This window comes from Macrotis lagotis, chromosome 2 (genome assembly GCF_037893015.1).
Source record: "Macrotis lagotis isolate mMagLag1 chromosome 2, bilby.v1.9.chrom.fasta, whole genome shotgun sequence".
Taxonomy (NCBI): domain Eukaryota; kingdom Metazoa; phylum Chordata; class Mammalia; order Peramelemorphia; family Peramelidae; genus Macrotis; species Macrotis lagotis.
In genome coordinates this window covers 270,111,836-270,138,270 of record NC_133659.1, presented here as the reverse complement: position 1 = coordinate 270,138,270, position 26,435 = coordinate 270,111,836, and positions in this window count along the sequence as shown.

Genomic DNA, 26,435 nt, shown 5'->3' with positions numbered 1-26,435 from the left:
ATCAAGTTATGAAATATTTATCTAATTTCAGCCATATATTATAAAAGTGTATATATAAACATAAATACCTATATCTATATGTATCTATCTAGCTATCTATACACACACACACAATAGACTGTAGTAGATATAAAGATAAAATTTTCTGTTGCCAAACAATTTATAATCCAGTAGGGAAGATAAGAAACAAACATAAATAAGTATACTAGGAAAATAGCATAAAAATGGAAAAATACTATCTTCAAAATGTTTTATTTTAGGAACATAAATAAAACTTTTGTCAAAGTTGTTCTTGAAAAACTACGTGTTCATTTATGACAATGAGGATAGTAAGTGGTGTTATATGTGAGTAACGTCTTTGAAAAATGAGAATACCCTTTTCAGTGCTCCCTCATACAAAACAGAATGCATTAAATCCATTTGTACAAGAAGAACAAACAGAATGTTATATAGAAGTAGAAACAAGAAAGAAATATTGTGAGGTGGGTGAAGGAAGGCAAGAATTATAAGAGGCTATATGGAAGTGATCTGGGTTAATAATAACCATGAAAAAATTCTTTTAAATCAAAAAAGTTTTTGATAAAACAGAATAAATTACAGTAAATTATTTATGAAAGGTGAGAGTTAGCAAAAAGATAATTGCATTAATTTATATTTTAATTTAAATATTTTAATGAGACTGACCTTTACTGAAAGGTGGTAGAAAGGTATTCCTCAGAGACAAACATTATCAATGTCAGCACTGTTTTATTTTTTATATGTAATAATAGTATATTATAATTAAATTGTATATCAATGATATTTTGTTTCCTCCTAGGGTTAAACTTCATACTTTGCGGACAGGTGTCATAAAGTTCCATGTCTCTTCATAATTATTCTTATTCTTTTATCTGTATTAGTGAAAAGGAGAACAAGTATGAGTACAATTTTCCTATAAGCAGGGGAGATGCTTAAGCTTGTGAAAAATTTCATTATTTCAGAATATTTCTGAGGTATGGAGGGGGTGAGTAATTATCTAACTTGCTTTTCAGTGTAATTTGAATTATTCACATTTTCTCCATCAAATGCTTAAATTAAGACAAACAACAAAACAATAAAAATCAACCTCTGAGTTATAGCATTTTTTTTCTGATTTCCAAGGTGTAATACTCACACTGAAAAGTGACAAGAGGATTTCTCAAGTCATTTTAAGCTGATTGTAATGTATTATTTCATTAGACTTATAGTGCTTTGAAAAATATAAGAGAGTTTAATGTAGTATTTTCTTCATGGTATTTAATTGAGATATGATCACTGTTTTGTGGGTTGCTACTTAGGCTATGTCTAGGTATTTGCATATTGTAAATTTATATGAATTCTATGCTTGTTAGTGTAGGCACCAGAGACTTTACTAAAGCTTAGTGGGAGATGACATTAAGCTTATCCAATGAAATATTTAATGTAGAGTACTGACTGACTACGCTCTAAGGATAAAGAGACCCAGTTAGTTTAGGGAATTATAAATAATGTTGTATATATAGTTAGAGAGAAGGGAGAAATTATAGAACCTATTTTATGTGGGGTTATGGTTACTATCAAAAGATCATTCAAGAAGTCCAAAAGTAAAATTATTGAACTCTAGGTAATTTTGTCTATAAAAAAGAATAAATGATCAATATACCAAAGAATGTTAACTTGTTAAGTTATTTTTACCATGTTAAAACAAAACTACCTGAAGTAGAATTAAAAATTAAAAACAAAGCATCCCAGCATTAACCTGCTATCATAAAAATACTTATAAATAAAGTCATATGTGTATTTACATACACACATTTACATACACACAAACATATATACATGTCAAAACACACATTTTTCCTAAAAGACTTGCAGGATCTAGATTTTTTCTTAATTTTATTACAGATTTATCTTTTTCATTGATTTTTTCATCCATATGCACATGAATGTATTGTTTCAAAATTTTCTTCCATTTTCCCTTCCCACTGCCCTCACCTCAGTTATGAACATTCAAATTAGCATTGTACACACATAATTTTGATAAACATTTTTAGAGATTAGACATTTTCAGATGAGGAATTAGGATTGAGGAAAACAGTTACATAAGAGATAATTTTTATAAAATGTTCTTTCAATTGTGAAAGGTTACTTTTTGTTTATTTTTGTTGTTTTGCTTTATTTTGTTTTTTCTTCCTCTAGATGGGAATAACATTATGCATAGTCAATGTAATATGATTATATTAACTGAGGAGCTTCTTCAATCAAGGATCATTATCTCACAATGTTGTTCTCAATGTGTACATTGTTCTCTTGGTTCTGCTCCTTTCACTCAGCATCAGATCCCGTAAGTCATTCCATGTTTCTCTAGAGTTTGACCATTTATGGTTTCTTATAGAACAATAATATTCCATAGTATTCATGTAACCATAATTTGTTTAGCCATTCCCCAATTGATGGGCAACCCTCAATTTCCCTTTCTTTGCCTCTACAAAAAAGAGCTATGAATATTTTGGAAATATGAGATTTTTCCTCTTTTTTTTTTTTAATGATTTCTTCTGAACATAGGCATAGAATTGGAATTGCTGGGTCAAAAGGAATTGACCAGTTTTATTATTCTTTGGACCAAGTTCCATATTGCTCTCCAGATTGGTTGGATCCATTCATAACTCCACCAACAATGCATTTAATCATTTGAAAACTATCCATTAATATCCTTTGATCATTTATCAATTATAGAATGAATTGAAACCATATAATTATAATGCAGTTCTATATATTAGAAATGAGACCTTTCTTAGAACTACTAGTTGTAAAGATTGTTTCCCAGACTTCTGCTTTCTTTCCAATTCTAGCAGCATTGATTATATTATTGCAATAACTTTTAAATTAAATATTGTCAAAATCATTCATTTTGCCATTTAAAATTCACTCTAATTCTTGTTTGGTCATAAATTTATCCCCTTTCCACAGATCTGATAGCTAGAGTATTTCTTGTTCTGTTAATTTGTCTATGGTATCACCCTTTATGTCCAAATCCTGTATCATTTTGACCTTATTTTAGTATAGGGTATGAGTCTCTGCAGAGTTTTTGCTATATTATTTCCACTTTTCCCCCGAAATTTTGTCAAATAATGAGTTCTTATCTCAGAAGCTGACGTCATGGGTTTGTCCAATAGATTGTTGAAGTCATTTACTGAAGTTTCTTTTGAACCTATCCTAATTCAGTTATCCATTTCTTAACCAGTCCCAGGCAGTATTGATGACTACCACTTTATAGTATAATTTTAGATCTGTTAGAGCCAGGCCATATTTTTTGCAATTTTTTTTCAATCAGCTCCCTTACTATTCTTGAACTTTTGTTGCTCCAGAAGAATTTTTTTTTACTTTTTTTTCTAGTTCAGTAAAATAGTTATTTGGTTGTTTGATTGAAATGGAACTGAATAAGTAATTTAATTTGGGTAGAATTATCATATTTATTTTATTGTCTCTAACTAACCATGAGCATTTATCATTTTTTCCAATTATTTGGTTCTGCCTTTATTTTGGTGAGAAGTAATTTATAATTGTGTTCATATACTTCCTGGATTTTTCTTGGGAGGGAGATTCCCAAGCTTTTAATGTTGTGTATAGCTACTTCAAATGAAATTTCTCATTCTATCTCTTGCTCTTGGGTTTTGATGTTCATATAAAGAAATTCTGATGATTTATGTGAATATATTTTCTTAATTGCTTCAAAGAGTTTTTTAGGTGATTTTATCAGGTTTTCCATGTATATCATCATATCATCTGAAAATAGTGAAAGCTTTACTTCCTCATTGCAATTCTGATACCTTCAATTCCTTCTTCTTCTCTTATTGTTATAGCTAGAATTTCTACTACTATGTTGTATAGTAATGGTGGAAATGGTCATCCTTAATTCAACCCTGATTTTATTGGAAATGCTTCAAGTTTATTTCATTACATATACTATTTGTTGATGATGTTAGATAGATATTATTTATTCTTTTAAGGAAAACTACAATTATTCCTAAACTTTCCAGTATTTTTAACAAAAGGCTTTTTCAGCATCTATTGAGATAATTATATGATTTCTCTTGGTTTTCCTATGTATGTGTTCAATTATGCTGATAATTTTCCTAATATTGAACCATCCCTGCCTACTTGGTATAAATCCTATCTGATCAAGATGTATTATCCTAGTAATAACTTGCTGTAGTCTCATTGCTAAAATTTTATTTGAAATTTTTGCATCAATATTCATTAGGGAGATTGGTCTATAATTTTCTTTATCTGTTGGTGATTCCTGCTTTAATTATCAGTATGATGTTTGTGTCATAAATGGAGTCTGGAAGAACTCCTTTTTAAATAGTTCAAGGGGAATAAGAACTGATTTTTCCTAAAATGTTTCATAGAATTCACTTACAAATCCATCTGGATCTGAAGACTTTTTCTTAGGGCGTTTATTGATGATTTCTTCAATCTCTTTTGAAATGATGTTATTTAAGTATTTATTTCCTCTTTTATTATTCTTTGCAATTTATGTTTTTTTGTAAATATCCATACATTTCACTCAGCATATCTAATTTATTGGCAGATAGTTTGGCAAAATAGTTCTGAATCATCTCTTTAATTTCTTCTTCTTTGATGGTTGGTTCATCCTTTTCATTTTTGATACTGGTAATTTGGTTATCTTAATTTTATTAAGCCAATTAACTAAAGATTGTCCATTTTATTGCTTTTTCATAAAACCAACTCTAAGTTTTATTTATGAGATCAATGGTTTCCTTACTTTCAATTTTATTACTCCCTTGATTTTCAGAATTTCTAATTTGTTATTTAATTGGGACCTTTAATTTGTTCTTTTTCTTGCTTTTTTATTTGGATGCCCAATTCATTGATCATCTTGTTTTCTGTTTTCTTCATATAGGCATTTAGAGATATAAAGTTTCCCCTCAAAACTGACTTGGCGGCATCTCATAAATTTTGAAATATATCTCATTAGTATCAGTTTCTCGGATATGATTATTGATTATTTCTATTACTTGCTATTTGATCCACCCATTATTTAAGATACAGTTATTTAATTTCCAATTAGTTTTTGGTTTATCTCTCCATGACTTTTTATTACATGCAATTTATTGCATCATGATCTGAGAGGTGTTTATTTATTATTTCTTCATTTGCTTATAAGGTTTTTATTTTAGTACATGGTCAATTTTGGTAAAGGTATCATGTACTACTTAAAAAAGGGTATTTTCTCTCCTGAAGTCCATCATATCTAAGTTTTCTAAGATTTTCTTCACTTTCTTAACTTCCTACTTGTTTCTTTTGTGGTTATATTTATCTAGTTTTGAGAGAAGGAGATTGAGGTTTCCCATTATTAAAGTTTTGTTGAACTTGTCATGTCTCCTCGTAATTCACTCAGTTTTTCTAGGAATTTGGATGCTACACCACTAGGTTCATGAATGTTTAGTAATGATATAGTTGCATTAACAGTTGTGCATTTAAGAAGATGTAGTTTCCTTCCTTGTTCCTTTTAATGTGATCCATTTTTGTTGTTTTCTTTATCTGAGATCAGGATAACTCCCTCTGATTTTTTTTTTATTTCAGCTGAGGCATAATATATTTTGTTCCAACTTTCAACTTTGCACTGTGTGTACCTCCCTGCTTCAAATGTGTTTGTTATAAACTATATATTGTAGCATTCTGGTTTTTAATACATTCTTCTATGCACTTTCTTTTTATGGGACAGTTCATCTCATTCACATTTGCAGTTAAGATTACTAATTCTATATTTCCCTCCATGCTATTTTTCTCAATTTACATGTTTCTCTTGCCTTTATTCTTGTTCCTTCTCAGCAAACATTACACCTTTTTTCCTTTGACTTTTCTTTTACAATTTAGCTTTAACTTTATTTTCATTTAATAACTTTGTCTTTACCTTCCCTCTATAAATCCTCTCTTCCCTTATCTTCCCCTGTCCCCCTCTTCCCTATAGATTAGGATATATTATTTTTAAGTTATTTCTTTTTGGCAAGGCAATGGGGTTAAATAGTTTGCCTAAGGCCACACAGCTAGTTAATTATTAAGTGTCTGAGGCCAAATTTGAAGTCAGGTACTCTTGACTCCAGGGCTAGTACTCTATCCACTGCACCACCTAGCCACGCCAGGATAGATTTTTAATCCCAAGTGGGGATGTATTTTTATCCCCTCTATGAGCCAAATCTATTAAATATAATTTACTCAGTTTTCACAGTCTCCTTTCTTTCTTTCTTAAAATCATAAAGCTTTGTGTATCTTCACCTGGTGATATTTATCATTCTAGTACTATTAATCAGGTTTGGTCAAACAGAGTTTCATTATTTGGATGCTTGATAAGCTCCTATTGTTATCAAGATATCATCAGGGATTTATTGGTTGGTAGCTTGACAAGCAGCATAGTACCAAATTACATTGGATTAGAATTATAATCATTTTTATTTACTTTATCGCCTTTTCAAGTACACTCCACAGGCATCCAATCCTCTTCATGAGCCAAAATATCATCCAAATAAAATAATTCTTTGTGCCTCTCCCCGCCCAGGTCTGTTTTCTCTCACACTTTACCTCCCCTCCCCAACCCCGATATTTCAACTCTTGTTAAATGAAGCTTAGTCTATTTTCTCTTACATTTCAACCCCTCCTACCCACCCAAAGTGCTTAACTATTTGTTAAGTGAAGCACAGTCTATTTTTTCTCGTACTTTACCCCCACACACACACACACAAAGGGTACTTGACCCCTAACCCCTTGTTAAGTGAAGCAAAGATTAAGACATACTCTGATCTAATTAACTACAAGAATCTTAAAGATGTCTAAGCACAGTGAGGCTTTGGTGGTCTCACCTGTGAACTTTACAAATGATTTTAAGTTATAGGAGACATTGAATCAGGACAACCCCCCATTAGAAAAAGTGCTAAACTTCATCAGCACAGTAGAAGAAAAGTGGGTCAAAGGATAATGAGACACTTACATTTAAAGTTAACACCCCTACTTTTCATCAGGGTTTTTGCCTCAAGCATTGTGATGTTATCTTGGGTCTCTTCAATGGAGAGATGAGATCCAACTATACCCATACTCTTTAAGTCCAATTTCTTCAATTATATTCACCCCTTTAATTATCCAGAGAGTAGTAAATTTATCAAGAATAAGAATTGTGATATCTTCCCTTTTAGGATTGTATACTTTTTGATGATCTTGATCACCATTTGTTTTGTTTTGTTTCATTTTTTTCATTTAGCTTTTTATGCAAGTCTTGAGTCATATATTTGATGATGGAATTCTTTGTATAGTTCTGGTCTTTTTTTCAGAGAATTCTGGAAGTCCTCTTTTTCATTGAACATCCATTTTTTTCCACTTGAATATGCCAAATTTTGTAAGGTTGTACATTCTGGGTTGTAATCTTAGGTCCTTTGGTCTTCTGTATATTATATTCCATGTATTCTTATCCTTCAATTTTGAGACTGAAAAGTCCTGTGTTAGTCTGATTGTAGTCCTTTTTTTATCTGAATTGTTTTATTTTTGCTGCTTACAATATTCTCTTCTTAATTTGAGAGTTTTAGATTTTGGCTATAACAGCAGCCCTTGCAGTTTTTATCCTGTGCACTTTTCTGGAAGGGTTCTGTGTATTTTTACTTTTTTTTTGTTTTGTTTTTGCAAGGCAATGGGGTTAAGTGGCTTGCCCAAGGCCACACAGCTGGGTAATTATTAAGTGTCTGAGGTCACATTTGAACTCAGGTACTCCTGACTCCAGAGCTGGTGCTCTCTCCACTGTGCCACCTAGCTGCCCTCTCTGTGTATTCTTTCAAAGGTTATATTTTTTTCTTGTTCTGGAAGATTTGGACAGTTTTCCCTTATAATTTCCTGCATTATGCTTTCCAGGTTCTATTTTTTCTGATATAGGCTTTCAAGGAGTCTGATGATTCATAGATTGTCACTTCTGGATCTATTATCTAGGTCATTTATTCCTTAAAAGGTACTTTATATTTTTTCAGCCTTTTTATTTTCTTTGATGGAATCTTGCAGTCTTGTAAATACAATGGTTTCTATTTCTTCAATTATAATATTTATGGTTTTATTTTCTTCAATTCTCTTTTGCATTTAGATTTAAAAGTTCTTGAATTCTCTGGGAAATTTTTCATAGTTTTCTTGCATTACTCTTATTTCTTTTTTTTCCATTTTTCTTCTTCCTCTCTTCTTTAGTTTTAAATACTTTTTTAAGCTTATGGGTTTGAATCCAATATAGGGAGTATAGAGCCAAGCTTTTATTTTATTTATTTATTTTTGCTGGAGCTGGGATCTGATCCCTGGCTTGTCAATGGACAAGATGTTGCCTATGCAGTCCAAGCTTTGCATTTGCAAAAGTTTCTTTCTGCCTTTATGTCCAGGTTCTGACTTAGCAGTGATTTGTTCCCAAGTCAAGTCCTGTCTTTTGCCCCAGTGTTCTCAGGATTCAGATTTTGTTTAGGTTTCAGGAACCTCCTTGCTGTATTGCTATCTAGCTGGTGGGACCTCTGCTGTTGTCAAGCTGTTGGAACCTGAATTGCAGTGTGACTAAAAGCCTCCCACTGGCTTTCCATTCTCCAACTTCCTGGACTTTCCCTTTTCCCCCCAAAGAGATAGACCTTCAGTGAAGACCCGATCCTATGTCTACCACTGAAAACTTCTTTGAATCTTTTCATTTTCTTCATGGAATCTTTATCTTGAATTTCAGCAGGCTTCATTTATTTTTGGTAGGGAAAAGCTCTGACAGCTTTATGCCACCATCTTTCTACCCCCCTCCCCGTGCACTGCCCCAAAAGTGATTTTTCTATTATAAAAAATGTTATATTCAATCTAATTTAAAAGGTGTACTTTGAAGATCATTGAGGAAATTTCAATAAAATATCTCTCCCTTTAGTTTATTATATTATACAGTAGGAGCTATAAGAATCACTACAAATTTGGAATCTACAATTTATTCTATTCTTACCTATAAATTCAGGTTCAATATTATTTGAAATTGGAAAACTAATGTTCTATAGTTTATAAGCCCTGAAAATGAAAAGGTTACTTATATTATTTTTGCACTTAAAAATATGCAGAAAAAATGAAAAGATTTTATTACTAGTGTCAGTCACTTAAATGATTCTTTTAATGCTTGAAAATTTCATTTGCTTAATTTATATATACTTATATGTTATATAGGTATATATTATTTTATTTTCAATTTATCAAACAAAGCAAACATTACATACAAAACACAATAGGAAAAAATATAGCTAATTTAGCTGCAAATCTATTCAATACAATTTGATTTTACTTTTTCTTCCCTCATTTGCCCATGCCCTATAGATGGATACCATTAAATGAATATATACATATATATATATATATATATATATATATATATATGCTTATATTTAAATATGTAGCCAAAATTATTTCTCTATATATCTATTTATTAGTTCTTTTTCTGGATACAGGTGACATTTTTCATTATATGTCCATTGTATTTAATATTTAAAGCAATTAAAATGACTTACTTGTTCAGAGTTGTTCTTAAAACAATACTGCTATAAACATATGTAATGTTCTCTTGGTGTTGCTAATTTCATTCTTCATGTATTCATGAAAACCTATCCATATTATTCTAGAATCAATTAGCTCATAATTTCTTATTTCACAGTAGTATTCCATTTTGATCAAATACCTCAGTTTATTGAGTCTTTCTCCAGTTGATGGGCATCCCCTAAATTTCCAGGTTTTGAACATAAAATAAATTGTTAAAATATTTTAGAAGCTCTAAGTTCATTTCTTATTTCCCTAATCATCTTTGGAAAAATATTTTGTGGTACTGTTGGATCAAATAGCATAGACAATTTTAAAACTGTTTTGTCATAATTACAAATTACTCTCCAAAATAATTGGACAATTTCATAGTTCAACCAATAGTGTTTAGGGTACCCATGTTTCCACATTCCTAAAAACATTTATCACTTTCTCATTCAGTCATTTTAATGAAACTGATTAGTGTAAAATTATATATCAATATTGTTTAATTTTCCTTTCTTTAATCATATTTGAATATGATTATAAATCCTTTTGATTTCTCCATCAGAAAATTGTTTAGCTCATTTGAACATTTATCAATTGAGGAATAACTTATTCTTTTGGATTTGCTGTATAAATTTTTGTTATTATATAGTTATTTTATTAATTTTACAGTGATATACAATAGTAATTTCTAACAATAACTTTTGTAAAGTTTTGAATTTTAAAATTTTACCCCTCCCTCGTTCCCTCTTCTCTCCCCCCAACAAAAGATAATCTTATGATTGCTACATTATTTTCATGATATGCATTGATCAAACCTGAATGTAATGAGAGAAAAAAGATATCCATGCAAAAGAAATAAAATATTACAAAGAGAAAAGTTATTATTGTTAAGTATTAAGATATTTTTTAATTGAAGATAATTATCTTTTACTGTTTAACTCTTCAGTTCTTTCTCTGGATACAGATAGCATTCTCCATCACAGACTCCCTAAAATTGTCCCTGATTATTGCACTGATGGAGTGAGCAAGTTCATTAAAATTAATCATCACCCCAGTGTTCCTGTTATGGTGTACAATGTTCTGGTTCTCCTCAACTCAGCATCAATTAATAAAATTTTCTTTTCAATCTTCTCTGAAATTCCATTCCTCCTAATTTCTAATAGAACAATATATTAGCACAATTTATTTTACCATTCTCCAATTGATGGACAACTCCTCAATTTCCAATTCTTTGCCACTACAAACAGAACTGCTAGTAATATTTTTGTTCAAGAGTTCATTTCACCCTTTTCATCATCTCTCCAGGATACAGAGCCAGAGCTGGTATTGCTGGAATAAAGGTATACACATTTTTATTGCCTATTGTGGATAATTACAAATTTCTTTCCAGAAAGTTTGGATTAATTTGGAGCTCCAGCAAAAATGAATTATGGTCCCAGATTTCCCACATCCCTTCCAACATTGATTATTTTCCTTTTGGATCATATTGGTCAACCTGAGAGATGTGAGGTGATACCTCTTTTGCAATTAATCTATTCTACTGATCCATCACTCTATTAATAGACTCTAGCTTATACTCATTGAATACATTGCTTGATGGTTTTGAATAGATTCTGCTTAACACTTTAAGGAACAATCTATTTATTCCTATGCTCTCTAGTGTTTTTGTACACCCTAAAGCAACATAGGGTTGATGATGTACCTTGATGAACTTGCTCATTCCATCAATGCAACAATCAGGGACAATTCTGGGCTAATCTGTGATGAAGACTATCATCTTTATTCAGAGAAAGAATTGTGAAGTTTGAACAAAGACCAAAGACTATTACCTTTAAATTAGAATAAAACTGTTACCTTTTTTATGTAGTTTTGCTATATGTTATACGTCATTTTTCTTCCTTAAGGATATGATTTCTCTCTCATCATAGTCAATTTAGATCAATGTAATAAATGGAAACAATGTAAAGTTTAATAGTCTGCCCTCTCTGGGGGTGGGGGGGAGGGAAGCAAGATTAGGGGAAACATTGTAAAACCCCAAATAAATAATTTTTTTTCTAAAAAGTAAAGAACTGCTTAATTTTTAATGCAAAAGGTTTAGTATTTTGTCATTTCTGTTGTTACTCTCTCTTATAAAATTGTATATTGTAAATTTGATTCATATTTGAGTCTATTAATTTTCTAGAATTCAATTTAGTATACATTTAAATTAGAATCATTTAAGTGCTTTTACTGGTAAGAATATAATTATGGTATGAACAGGAAATATGAATAATATACATGCTGATTTCATTAGCTTGTCAAAAGCTTCCATTTTTTTCTTCTACTTTTTTCTTTCAGTTTCTTTTTGCTTATTATATTGTCAATTTTTGTAAATGCTCCATGCATGACTGGGAAATCTCCATATGTTTGAAGCTCATTTACTAATTTCCAGAGCTCTAATATTTTTAATTTTTTTCTAAAATGCAATTCAAGTAATAAAATCCTTCTTATATATCTTATGGGTAAAATTATCTTGGCCTTAATTGATGTCTATAATTCTAATTTTGTTTTGTTTTCTATTTTTATGAAAAATAAATCAGTTAACCATTTAACTACTTGGATGGCATTCATCACACACACACACACACACACACACACACACACACATATATATATAATATATGTATGTATATAATTATCTGTGATGACTTTGAGCATACCTTTATTTTGTTGTTCATCTCTATGTCATTTCTATTTTTGCTACTTCTTTATCAGAGGTATTTATTAATACATGATAGTATCTATTTTCCTTCAATATTAAATTCTAATTCAATCCCTCATTTTGACTTTGTGTTAATCTTTATAGTTAAGATGTGAATCACAGGATTTTGACTTTTAATCCTTTCTTCTATACTCTTCCATTTTAGGGGTATCTAGGTGGCAAAGTGGATAGAGCACCTGTCCTGGAATCAGGAATACCTGAGTTCAAATCCAGACTCAGACACTTAATAAGTCCTTAACTTTGTGCCCTTGGGCAAGCCACTTAACCCCATTTGCCTTGCAAAAACCCCTATACTCTTTCATTTTATGTGAGAAATTATTTTATTCATAATGCCTTACTTTTCTTCTCTTACCTCGGTTATCACATCATTCTCTCTGCCATCTGTCTTAGTAGTTGAATAGTAGTTTTGGAATTATGTTCTTCTACAGCTTTTTACCTCTTAGACCTCTCTTTGATTATTACATTTTCTTGTTGTTTTTCTTTTGCTTACTCATACTTCCCATGTCAGTTCCTGGTCTTTGACTTGTGCCAAGACTGGCATGTTTTCTTCACATACTTATGCATGTAATGGTCACAGGCATTTTGTTTCTTCTTGATTTGGTTTATGTTTTTTTTTAAACCTCAATTCTGGAACTTCCTGCTAATAAGTTCCTCCTTACCATTTAGGTCTGCATTAAGAATGTTGCCAAGACTAAGAGTACTGTGTTTCCTTCAGATGTCCTCAGGCAAAACTATGTTCTTTAAGTCTCCCAGAGAGCATTCGGGAGGAGGTTCTGGATTACATGTCCTCCTGATATTACTGGTTAGGGAAGTTTCAGACATATTTATGTGAACTTACTCTGGCTTCCTTGGCAGATTCCATCATCCTAATGTCTTCATTCTTTGTTTTTAATTATTTATTTTTATTTTACTTTTATTTTTTTACCCCTACTACATGCAAAAACAAGTTTCAACATTTATATCCAAAACTTTGAGTTCCAAATTCTCCCTTCCTCCCAGCCCACCATCCTCATTTAGAAAGCAAGTTAATTGGTATAGGTTAAAAATAAGTAGCCATGAAATACATTATCACAATAATCATATTATAAATGTAAACATAACCTCATACACAAAGAGAAACCTCAAGAAAAAGAGAGACAAAGTAATATGTGCTTCAGTCTGCATTCAGACATCATCAACTCTTTCTTTGAAATGAATAACATTCTTTATCACAAGTCCATGAGAGAAATAGCTTCAATATATTTTCTCACAGTTGCTATTTCTAGCTGTATATCCCTCAATTTGATTCTCCCACTCCCATTTATTCTCTTCTCTCTCTACTTTTACCCTGTCCTTCCTATCTAACTGCCCTCTCCTACCTCCTACCTCCTTTCTCCTAGTACATTCCTTTCTTTCCCATAACTCCATCTCTTTAATATATTGTACCTTCAAATTCAATTCTCTCCTATTCACAGAGATTTACATGAGTTATCAGGATCATCTTACCATGTAGGAAAACAAATAGATCATTAAATCCCTCATAATCTGTCCTTCCCATCCACTGTCTCCATGCTTCACTTGTGTCCAGTACTTGAAAATCAAACTTTCTGTTCAGTTCTGGTCATTTCTTCAGGTAAGCTCAACAGTTCCATCTTTTAGTGAATGTCCATCATTTCCCCTGGAAAAGTTTCAGTTTTGCCTCATAGTTGATTCCCACTTGTAATTGAATCTTTGTTGCCTTCTAGAATATCATATTCAAAACATTACAAGCCCTTAATGTAGAAGCTGCTAAATCTTGTGTTATTCTAACTGTAGCTCCATAATAATTGAATAGTTTCTATCTTACTGCTTGTAATATTTTCTTCTTCAGTCGGGAGTTCTGAAATTTGGATATAATATTTCTGGCAGTTTTCATTTTGGGAATCTCAAGAGGTGATCAGCAGATTCTTTCAATTTTTATTCACCCTCTGCTTCTAGGATATCAGAGCAATTTTCCTGGATTATTTCTTGATAAAATGAAATCTATTCTCTTTTACTGATCATGCCTTTCAAATAGTGGAATAATTTTTAGATTATCTCTCCTGGATGTGTTTTCCAAGTCAGTTGTTTTTCCAATGAGATATTTCACCATTTCTTCTACTTTTTCATTCATTTTAGGTTTGTTTTATTGTTTTTTGATTTCTCACGTCATCCACTTCCCTCAACTCCACTGAACATTTCAAGGAATTATTTTCTTCAGAGACCTTTTGTATCTCCTTTTGCCATCCAGTCAGTTCTGTTTTTTAAGTCATTCTCTTCATTGACCTTTTGGACTGCTTTTTTTCATTTGCAAAATGGTTTTTAAGATGCCATTTTCTTTAGTAATTTTTGCAATTCTTTCACCAAGTTGCTGAATTAATTTCCCTGATTTTCTTACTTTGCTCTCATTTCTCTTCTCAATTTTTCCTCCACCTCCCTTAATTAATTTTCAAAATGTTTTTGAGCTCTTCCATAGCTGGAGATCAATTAATAATTTTATTGGAGGTTTTGGATAGAGAAGCCTTGCCTTTGTTATCATTCAAGTGTGTATCTTGATCTTTAATGGGACCAAAGTGGTCAGATTGTTTTTTTTTCTGTAGTTTGCTCATTTCCTGAGTTTATGAATTAATTTTAACTCATGTTTAAGGTGAGGCTCTGCTTCAGGGTGGAGGAAACAATGTCCCAAGCTTATGAGTGCTTTTATATCTGTTTTTAGGGATACTCCCTGGGGTCCACAATTCCTCCAAAGGTTGTATGAGAAGCTCTGGCTGCATTTCTTACCTGTGCTCTGGTCTGTGGATGATCCCAAGCAGTCTTGTCTGCCCTGAAATGGTGAGGAGGTTCCCTGCTCTGTTATGGCAGAAAAGCTTCTTTTCCTGAGATTGGGTCCCCTGCCTGTAACATGGATCTGATCGTGGTCAAGGTAATAGAGTCTTTACACAGGGATAGCAGAGATCCTTCTGCTCCTAACTCTCTTACCATACATAACGTGAATACTCTGGAAGCAGCTACTGGATGACTCCCTAGGTCTTCTCCTGGTCCCCTGGTATCAGGTCTACACTGAAACCTGCACTGGACTGGGCTCCCTCTCACCCTGGTGTGACCAAGTTTACCTGCTGAACTTCCAGGTTCCCCTCGCCAATACCTGGGATAAGAGGTCTGAAAATTGCCACTAATGCCATGGACCCAGGAGATCCCAGGGACCCTGACACCCTATGACATGTACCTGTATGACTGGACCTGGGTCACTCAGACACAACCCAGGCCACAATGTGGGCTATTCTAACCTTAGTGTAACAGACCCTTCTGAGTTGTTTGGTACTGAAAAGTTGTTTCACACAATCTTTTTGTGAGTTCTGTCACTCCAGAATTCTGTCAGAGTCATTATTTAAAGTAATTTGTATTGGTATATGGGAGAGCTTGTGGGAGTTCCTGCCTTTACTCTGTCATCTTGGCTCTGCCCTTAGTCTTTTTACAATCATGTTTCTCTAGATGTGTTTTTGGTTTTGTGTGTGTGTGTGTGTGTGTGTGTGAGAGAGAGAGAGAGAGAGAGAGAGAGAGAGAGAGAGAGATCTAAGAGGTTAGGTGGACAAGTTGTGGTTGTTTTTCTTTAAATTTCTTGACATTTCTTTGATTTTTTTAGATCTTTACTTAAGTAAACATGGGGAAATTGGAGACTTTTATGATGCTTTATATTGGCATATAAACCACAAATCTTCAAATTTTTAAAATATATTTTCAAATAGAACAACTTTAATTTAAATATTCCTGAAGAGATAAAAATATTCATATACATAAAAATCATTTTGGAGATATATGCCCACCATCTGCGAAGAAAAGAACAGAGTGAATATATGGAACTAAGTAAACACTGTTCAGTCATTTCCAACGTTTTTGTGGTTCCATTTAGTATTTTCTTGGAATTGCTATAGGAGAAGCTTTCCATTTTCTTCTGTAGTCAGGGTTAAGTGACCCCAGGATCATTCATCTAACAAGTAGCAGAAGTCAGATTTGAACTCATAAGGTTGAGTCTTCCTGAGTCTAAGAATAACACTCTTTCAACTATGCCACATAGCTGCCTTTGAGACAAACACAGAATAGAGGGAAATGGGATAGAATTTGAATAAGAAAGAGCTTGATTCAAATACCATTTCAGAAACTTACTCTCTCTCTCTCTCTCTCTCTCTCTCTCTCTCTCTCTCTCTCTCTCTCTCTCTCTCTCTCTCTCTCTCTCTATCTATCTATCTATCTATCTATATATATATATATATATATATATATATATATATATATATGATGTGTCAGTGTCATTTATTTACCTATCAAGTTATAATAAATGTTCACCTCACTTTCTCTCTTGCAAAACAAGACTTTTCAATTTGGTTGTCTTTAAGGTCCCTTCAACCTCTAAATTTTTGGTCCCCAGACTATAAATGATTTTGTTATCTTCAACATTTAGCAGAGGGAGCATTAACTTTTTTGTCATTGCTAGTATCAGATAGCATTGTATCTCTATCATAGAATATTTATTATATCTTGTGTCCATAATCCTTATAAGGTAGTTCCTAGTTTAATGTGTTTTACATCTTTCTGGGTGTGAGCTGGAGTAAAGAAAAACATCATAAGCTCTGAAAGATAATGATGACTACTTAGACACAATGACCTCTGTCCTGATGGTGTTGTGTCACTTTCATTATTGCTACCAGTTAACATACCAATTCTGGAACTGAAAAATAATTTCATGAAGGTTGCTGATCTGTTCCATTATTATTTCTTGAGGTAGAATGGAGAGGGAAAATCCTATACCTTTTCTATTTCATTAAGAAAATTAAACTTCTAGAAAAGTTCAAAAATTAACATAATGTGGGAAAATATTAAATGGGAGAATATTTCTGTGAAGTTTCACTTCTTTTGTGCTAACTAATCAAGTATGAAAAAAATGCTCTGCTATCAATTATAGTTTGTTAAAAAAAAGTGCTTCAGATTTCATTTAGATACCTAAGTATTTAAAATCCTTATAACAATCATTAATTCTTATAAATATATTGGATGTATATTAGTCTCTTTAATAAGCCATATTGAAATTTTACCTGCTGTCCCACAAATACACACACACACACACACACACACACACACACAAACAAAAGCAGATTTCCAAGGAAATTATTTAGTGTACATATTGTTCTTCATTTCCATGATAGACAACAAGCTTTAGTATTTCACCATGCCATGAAATGTTTGTAGGTTGTTCCATCTTACTTTGCTTTTTTGGTATTTTTGTAGTTTCAGATTTTGAGGGAAAGAAATTTCACCACCTTTTGTTAGAAGTTTTTAAAAAGGGAATGGATTTAAATTGTTTGGATGGGATAATTTAATTCCTCAAGTAACTTAGATAGAGAGATACTACCAAAATACCTGTATTAGAATTAAGTGAAAAAGGAAATTCAGCAGAGATTTGGTGCCTCAGAATTCAACTATTATTCTGTTTCACAATGGCTCTGGATATTTGACTGAGATTCCTAGATGGGTTGCTCCTGTGAAAGGAGTCAGAGGGTTTTTAAAGAGGCTTTGGCTCCTGTTGAAGAAAGGCTCCAAATAACTAGCTGAGATTGTAGTCTAGCTAATGTTATCCTAAGACTAGAGGATTCTAAAGGGAAGCAGATGGTTCTCCAGGCTTCTGAAGGCTCCATCTCCAGAAATTGACATCATCTTCAGATGCAAAATTCCAGGAGCAATCATTTCATTTTATTATTTTTTAAAAGACTCCATAGCAATCATTTTAACTTAAAAGTCCTCAAATAATGGAGAAACATATGAAGAATAAGAATTCATTTCATATTACCATGGTATGATATAATTTTTCTTGGTAGACTGATGATACTATTCTATATTACAGAAGATGATGGCATGTGGAGGTAGGAAATCACAGAAGCTCTCCTCCAGAATACTTCAAATAGCTTAAAATTAGGACTCTGACTAAATTCTAGAGTGACAGAATCCACAGAAAGATCAAGTGAAACAATTTTCCAACCAAAGACTTGGAAGATTCGTGGGCATGGTTTATTATATCAGGGCTGGAAGGAGCTGCAGCACAGTGCTGTGCCAAAGGAAATGAACTCTAGCATTCCAGGAACAGATTGCTGGATGCCTGGGTCCCTGGGGGTGCTTGGGTTCATCACAGCAGAGGCGGTTTCCAGACTTCTTAACCCAGGAATCACCAAGGACAACTTAGAAGGTCAGCAGGATAACTCTTCTTCACCAGAGTGAGCACCATACCCAAGCCAGCCCAGAACTCAGCACATCCTCAGTCTGGGAACCTGAGGAGCTACCTACCAGTTGCTTCCAGAGCACTCAGTCCACGTACAGAAAGGTGGTAGGGGGAGATGGTCAAAGTCTCTCTGCTGTCCCTAGGTTAAGACTCTGTTGCTTTCCCCATACTCACATCCAGGTAGCAATCTGGATCCCCATAGTACCATAGCAAAGCAGGGACTCTCCTCTCAACTCCAGGGAAGAGATGGGAGCTTGTTGTCATCCAGAGACCAGAACACAGACCAGGAGAGCAACCAGAGTCTCTGATGAATTCTTGAAGAAAATAAGATCCTTGAAGATGAGGTGGTGTCCCCAAAACTCTCAAAATATTGGGAAATGTATTAAAACCAAGTCATAGATAGGAAAATGAATAAATAACAGAAGAAAAAGTATCTGATCATAGATAATTACTTTGGTGTCATAAAGGATCAAAACATAAGTGCAGAAGATGACAAAGTCCAAGCTTCTATATCCAAAAACCCCAAGAAAAATAGGAATTAGTCTCAGGCTATGGAAGCACTCAGAAATGATTTTGAAAATCAAATAAGGGAAGTAGAGGAAAAATTGGGAAGAGAATTGAGAGTGATGTGGGAAAATCATGAAAATCAAGTCAGCAGCTTGGTGAAGGAGATACCACAAAATACTGCAGAAAATAACATCTTAAAAACCAGTTTAGGTCAAATGGAAAAAGCAATCCAAAAGACCAATGAGAAGAAGAATGCCTTTAAAAGCAGAATAGGCCAGATGGAAAAAGGGATAAGAAAGCTTTCTGAAGAAAATAACTCCTTCAAATGTAAATTGGAGTTAAGGAATGATGATGACTTTGTGAGAAATCAAGAAACAATAAAGCAAAAGTAAAAGAATGAAGATCTAGTAGAAAATGTGAAATATCCCAATTGACCTGGAAAACAATCCAGGAGAGGTAATTTAAAAATTATTTGATTCTCTGAAAGTCGTGACCAGGTAAAGAGACTTTAGAGAAATTTTCCAGGATAATTGCTCTGATATCCTAGAAGCTGAGAGGAAAATGGAAATTAAGGGAATCCAGCAATCAACTCCTGAAAGAGATCCCTCCCTCCCCGCAAAATGCTCCCAGGAATATTATAGCCAAATTCCAGAACTTCCTTGTCAAAATGAAATTATTGCAATCATCCAGAAAAAAACAATTCAAATATCATGGCACAATAGTCAGGATTACAGAGAATTTAGCAGTTTCTACATTTAGAGCTTGGATGGCTTGGAATATGATATTCCAGAAAGCAAAAGAACTTGGATTACAATGGAGAATTAACTATCCAGTAAAATTGAACATTCTCTTCCAGAGGAAGAAATGGACATTTGAGGAAATAAGGGAATTTCTAACTTTCCTGTTGAAACAACTAGAACTGAAGAGAAAGTTTGATCTCCAATTACAGGACTCAGGGAAGCATGGAGAGGTTGGAGAGGAAAGGAAAATTGCATGTATTCCTGCATGAGAAGATGATATTGATATAAACATTCTCATTTATTAGAACAGTTTGAATGAACAGAATGTGAGGGAGAATAAGTGAGCCTTCATTCTCATCAAAAATGGTTCTGAGAGGAAGCAACACATGTACTTAATAGGATATAGAATTCTATCTTACCTAGAGGAAACGGAGAGGAAAGAGATGGGAGAAAACTGTCAGCAGGAGAGAAAGGGGGGGGTGTAGTCTGAGAGAAGAGAGGAAAGATCATGGGATGATTTAATCAGATACAACACACTTTTCCAGAGGGAAAGAGTGGAGAGAGAGAGAGAGAGAGAGAGAGAGAGAGAGAGAGAGAGAGAGAGAGAGAGAGAAAAATGGAATAAATTGGGGTGGAGACAATTAGAATGGAAGGAATGAGAGTTAGCAAAAAGAAACTGTGGGGAACAAATATTGAAGCAAGTTCTCTGTTGGATTTATGATAAAGAATGCAATCCATCCCAGAGACAGATCTGATGGTAACTGAACACAGAGTGAAAGTTCATTTGTTTCCTGTTTCTCTCACTTTATTTTTGTTGAGAGTCCTCTATCTTTGTGGGGGAGGGGAAATTATGAATACTTTTACAGCAAGACAATTGTAGTAATGTGAAAATAAATTTAAAAAACAAGAGTGTATGATTGGAATCCAGGGTCTAGCTACACCATATCCCTTCTATGTTATAATAAATTCTTTTAGCCTCAAAATAAAAATTCCACACCACATACTTAACATGAGAACAAAGGTAAGGCTCTCAAAATATATGGACCAGTCATCCAACATTTATGTGCATTCCAAATGATCCTGGATATTCAGGGTTTTTGCCTCAGTTGCCTTTCCTATAATAGGATTGCCTTGAAGTTTTCAAAAGTATTTCATTCCTTCCATATTTAATATAATTATTTGTGATGTATAGTAATTGCTTATCAAATCAAATTTTTAAGCTCTTTGAGACAATAAACAATATTATACTTATTTTTGTATTCCCTCATATTGTGTTGTTTATAGAGGAAATTTGATGGCAGAGTGAAAAAGATTTGAATTCAGATCCTGCTTCAGACACTCCTCGGGATTGTGTCTCTGGGCAAGTCACTTAATTTATTTCAGCTTCAATTGCCTTATTTGTAAAAAGGGGAGCATAACAGTGTCTATCTTATAGGGTCTTATAAGAATAAAATAAAATCATATTTAAAAGTACTGAAGATCAGTATAAAACCTAGCTAGACAACCAATAAAATTTAGTTGAAATACTCCATCTAACAGACAGATTTTTATGTGTAAAATTTATTTTTGGATTAGGATAAAAGAAAGGGTATGATAGAAACATAGAAAGTTTAGATGCATAATAATACAATAAAAAATAAAACCAGTCATTTGTCATAGAATTTTCCTAAAACAAAACAAAAGTAAATTTTTTTTCCAAATTACCTTTTACTATATGTTAGATACAATGAAAGCAATACTTATATGTGTTGCTTATAGGAAATGATTAATATATTTTTTATTTTTTTAAATAGGATTAGTTTACCTGTCAGAACTATGGAAAGGGAAGCAGTTTATGATCAAGAATGAGATGGAGAACATCATTAAAAACAAACTAGATAATTTTAATTACATTAAATTAAAAGGCTTTTGCACAAACAAAACCAGTGTAACCAAGACCAAAAGAAATGTAGTAATTTGGGAAGCAATTTTGTACCTAGTATTTCTGACAAAAGACTCATTTCTAAATTATACAAAGAACTGAGTCAAATTTTCAAGAAAAAGCCATTCCACAATTGAAGAATGGTCAAAGGATTTGCAAATGCAATTTACGGTTGAGGAAATCAAAGCAATTCATAGATATAAAAAATTGTTTTAAATCAATACATATTTTAGAAATGCAAATTAAAGCACCTCTGAGATATCAGATACTTTCTGTCCAATATGACCAGAAAGAGAAATGATCAATGTTGGAAGGGATGTAGGAAATCTGGGACAATATGACATTGCTGATGGAGCTGTGAACTCATCCAACCTTTCTGGAGAGCAAATTGGGATTATGCCCAAAGGGTAACAAACATACCTTTTGATCCAGCAAAACACTACTGGGTCTATACCTTGAAGAGATGATGAAAAAGGGTAAAAACATCACTTGTACAAAAATATTCCTAGCATCTCTGTTTGCGGTGGCAAAGAATTGGAAATTAGGTGAATGTCCTTCAGTTGTGTAATGGCTTAACAAACGAACATATAAATATATATGTATGTATTATATATATAATACATACATATGGAACACTATTAGAAACCAGGAGGGATGGGAATTCAGGGAAGCTTGGAAAGATTTGCATGAGCTGATGCTGAGTGATATGAGCAGAACCAGAAAAACATTGTACATTCTAACAGCAACAAGAGGGTGATGATCAACCTTGATAGACTTGCTCATTCCATCAGTGCCACAACCAGGGACAATTTTGGGCTTTCTGCGATGGAGAACATCATCTATGTCCAGAGAAAGAATTGTGGACTTTGGACAAAGACAAAAGACTATTACCTTTAATTTAGGAAAAAAAAAACATAATCTTACTATGTAATTTTGCTACCTCTTACACTTTATTTTTCTTCCTTAAGGATATTTCTCTATCATCACATTCAACTGAGATCAGTGTATACAATGGAAACAATGTAAAGAATAACAGAATGCCTTCTGTGAGGAGTGGAGGGAGGGAAGCAATAATGGAGGAAATATTTAAAAACTCAAAATAAATAAAATCTAAAAATAAGAAGAAAGAAAAAGAAAGATTTCATTTATTTTCAGTTTTCTAATCCCCCCCATCTTACTTCCCTCCCCTTACCCCCACAGAAGGCAGTCTATTAGTCTTTACATTTTTTCCATTGTATGAAGTGATCTCATTTGAATGTGCTGAGAGAGAAATCATATCCTTAAGGAAAAAAATAAAGTGTAAGAGATAGCAGAATTACATAGTGAGATAATGTGTTATTTTCCAAATTAAAGGTAATAGTCTTTTGTTTTTGTTCAAAGTCCACAATTCTTTCTCTTGATATAGATGATATTCTCCATCCCAGATAGCCCAAAATTTTCCCTGGTTGTGGCACTGATGGAATATGCAAGTCCATCAAGGTTGATCATCACCCCTATGTTGCTGTTGGGGTGTACAATGTTTGCCTGGTTCTGCTCATATCACTCAGCATCAGCTCATACAAATCTTTCCATGCATCCCTGAATCCCCATCCCTTCTGGTTTCTAATAGAACAATAGTGTTCTATGACATACATATACCACAGTTTGTTAAGCCATTCCTCAATGGAGAGATATTCACTTTATTCCCAATTATTTGCCACCACAAATAGGGCTGCTCTGAATATTTTTGTACTAGTGATGTGTTTACCCTTTTCATCATCTCTTCAGGGTATAGACCCAGTAGGGGTTTGTTGGATTAAAGGGTGTGCACATGTTTGTTGCCCTTTGAGCATAATTCCAATTTACTCTCCAGAAATGTTGGATGAGTTCATAGCTCCACCAACAATGTATTAGTGTCCCAGATTTCCGACATCCCTTCCAACATTGATCATTGTCCTTTCTGCTCATATTGGCCAGTCTGAGAGGTATGAGGTGGTATCTCAGAGATGCTTTAATTTTCATTTCTCTAATAAGTAATGATTTAGAGCAATTTTTCCTATGTCTATGAATTGCTTTGATTTCCTCAGCTGTAAATTGCCTTTGCATAGCCCTTGACCTTTTGTCAATTGGAGAATGGCTTGAAATTAATGTTTTTTTAAATGAAACTATATAAAAATTTCTCCCTGACATTGAAATTTTCCAAAGCTGAGAAGAATGAAGATAAATGTCAGAGACTTGAATTTTAATCAGTTGTTAAAGCTACAATTCAATTTGTAGTAAAATATTTTTTTCAGTTATAAGGAGACTGAGGATATACACTTTGCACAAAGAAGGAAACTTTATGGAAACATGCTTTGATATCCCTCTGGTGACATGCTAACCAAAGATTTCATAACAAAATGGTCAGGCTTTTGTTGCAAAGTTTCACCACACATAGGTAGAATTCTCTTCAGAAAGATGGTACAGAATATTGTATTAGAAGTGCTTTCAGCACAATAGAATATAGCAATGCTTAGACTATACTGACTCTGAATCTTTTTCATTTCAAATTATTCCTTCCCTTTTCAACTTGACTCTTTTGGTCCAGTTCCTACCCTGGGCAATGGTGAAAATTCACTATAGCTACCTTTCCTTAGTCATTCAAGGGTGTACTTGTCTCCTGTAGGTCATATTATTGTGTTCCATCATTCATTTCTGATTTGACACACTAACTATTGTCCTGGAGTTCTGCCTTCCTGATTGTTAGCTAATTGCCTTTTATCCTACTCTCCCATGTAATTTTCAAGACCAAAATAATGCACTCTTTATTTTGTCTTCTCTTTAGGAAAATATATTTTTGAGGGTAAAGGTTCTCTTGCTTTTTTTACTGTACCCTCAAAAATTAATATATTTTCTGGCATGTAATGCTTTATACATTCTTTTATCATGCATTCCTTTATTAATTCATTAAGGTCTTCTCTAAATTGTAATGAAATACTAACAGAAAAGTTAATGAAAACTGATATCATCATGATATGAAGATATGTATGAAATCTAGTTTTATGCCCTTCACAAAAATGTGAGAGCAAATAAAAATGTTGGGACATAAAATCTGACATAATATATAATATTATCTAAACAATTTGGGAAATAAAGAGAAAATGTACCACTGTGATAATGATTTGCAGATTTGTCTTTTTTTCTCTATCTCTTTGTGACATTCAAACTCACATCTCCAAGTAAATTTCAGACATTTTAACTTAGATGTCTAATAAACATCTTAAGCTCATTAAGTCCATAATATAACATAGTCTTTGCTGCTACACAATCATGAACTCCTACCTTACTTATTACTACAGAAGGAATCTAATCATTCTGGTCCTCGGGTTCACCAGCTAGGAATCATCCTAGACTTCTCATTGTATCTCAGACATAACCAATATTTTCAATTTACAACCTATTTTCATAGTTTGTTGATTTTACCATTGCAACATACTTGAAATATACCTTCTTCTTTGGCATTGGTGGAGACTCTTAATACCTCATTTCTTTATTTTTTTAGGTTTTTGCAAGGCAAATGGGGTTAAGTGGCTTGCCCAAGGCCACACAGCTAGGTAATTATTAAGTGTCTGCAACTGGATTTGAACCCAAGTACTCCTGACTCCAGGGCCGGTGCTTTATCCATTATGCCACCTAGCTGCCCCTCATTTCTTTATTTCTAAAATGATATTTGTTCTTCATTCTTAAAAAATGTCATGACAAGCATGAGAACTGGATTTGATTGATGGGGTGCTTTGCTAAATCACCATTCTCACTTTCTCCTTCAGAGACATCTGGGTTCAGTGGTCAAATATTAGACAGGATGACTAGAGATGGTCCAGGATTTGAGAAAATCAGAATTGCATGACTTGTCTAGGGTCATACAGCTAGAAAGTGGTAAGTGACAGACTGGAATTGAACTCCTGTCCTCCTGATTCATTGCACCACATAGTTGCCCTAGCCTTCCAGTGGATCTGCCTGCAATAAGTGTCTACCTACTCTTCTATTTCCTCCATTTAACTGCCTAAATCATTTCCCTAAAACTCAGGTCTGATTATGTCACCCCCATACTGAATAAACTCTATGGCCTCCTATTTGCCACCTGCGGGGGATTGAATGTTCTATTTAATACTCAAAATCTATCATAATTTAACTCTTTCATGCTTTTGCAGTCTTCTTGCCATACTCCCTAAAATATTCTCTTTAATACAGTGACACTATTCTCTGACTGTTCCATGAACAAGGCACTGCCTTTTAGCTCCAGGTAATTTCTCTTCTTGTAATTTTTGCTTTAAAGGCTCTCACTCTTTGATTCCAACTACTTGTCTCCTTGTTTTTCATTAAAGCTTAACTAAAAGTTTACCTTCTAAAGTAAAACTTTATTAATTCCTGATAATTCCAATGCTATGTATCTTTTAATTATTTCCCATTTATACTATGTAGAGTTTGCTTTGCATTTAATTATTTGAATGTTGTCTCTGCTATTAGATGGTAAACTCCTTGAGGTTCGGTAATATCTTTTGTATTTTTTTGTTTCCTTATCAATTAGCAGTATTTTACATAATAGGTACTTTGTACATGTTTTTTGATTATTAAACTTGTTATTTGATAAGTTTAGTTAAAATTTAGTGAGTTAACTGCCAATTCTGAATGCAGTTCAATTCTGTTAAG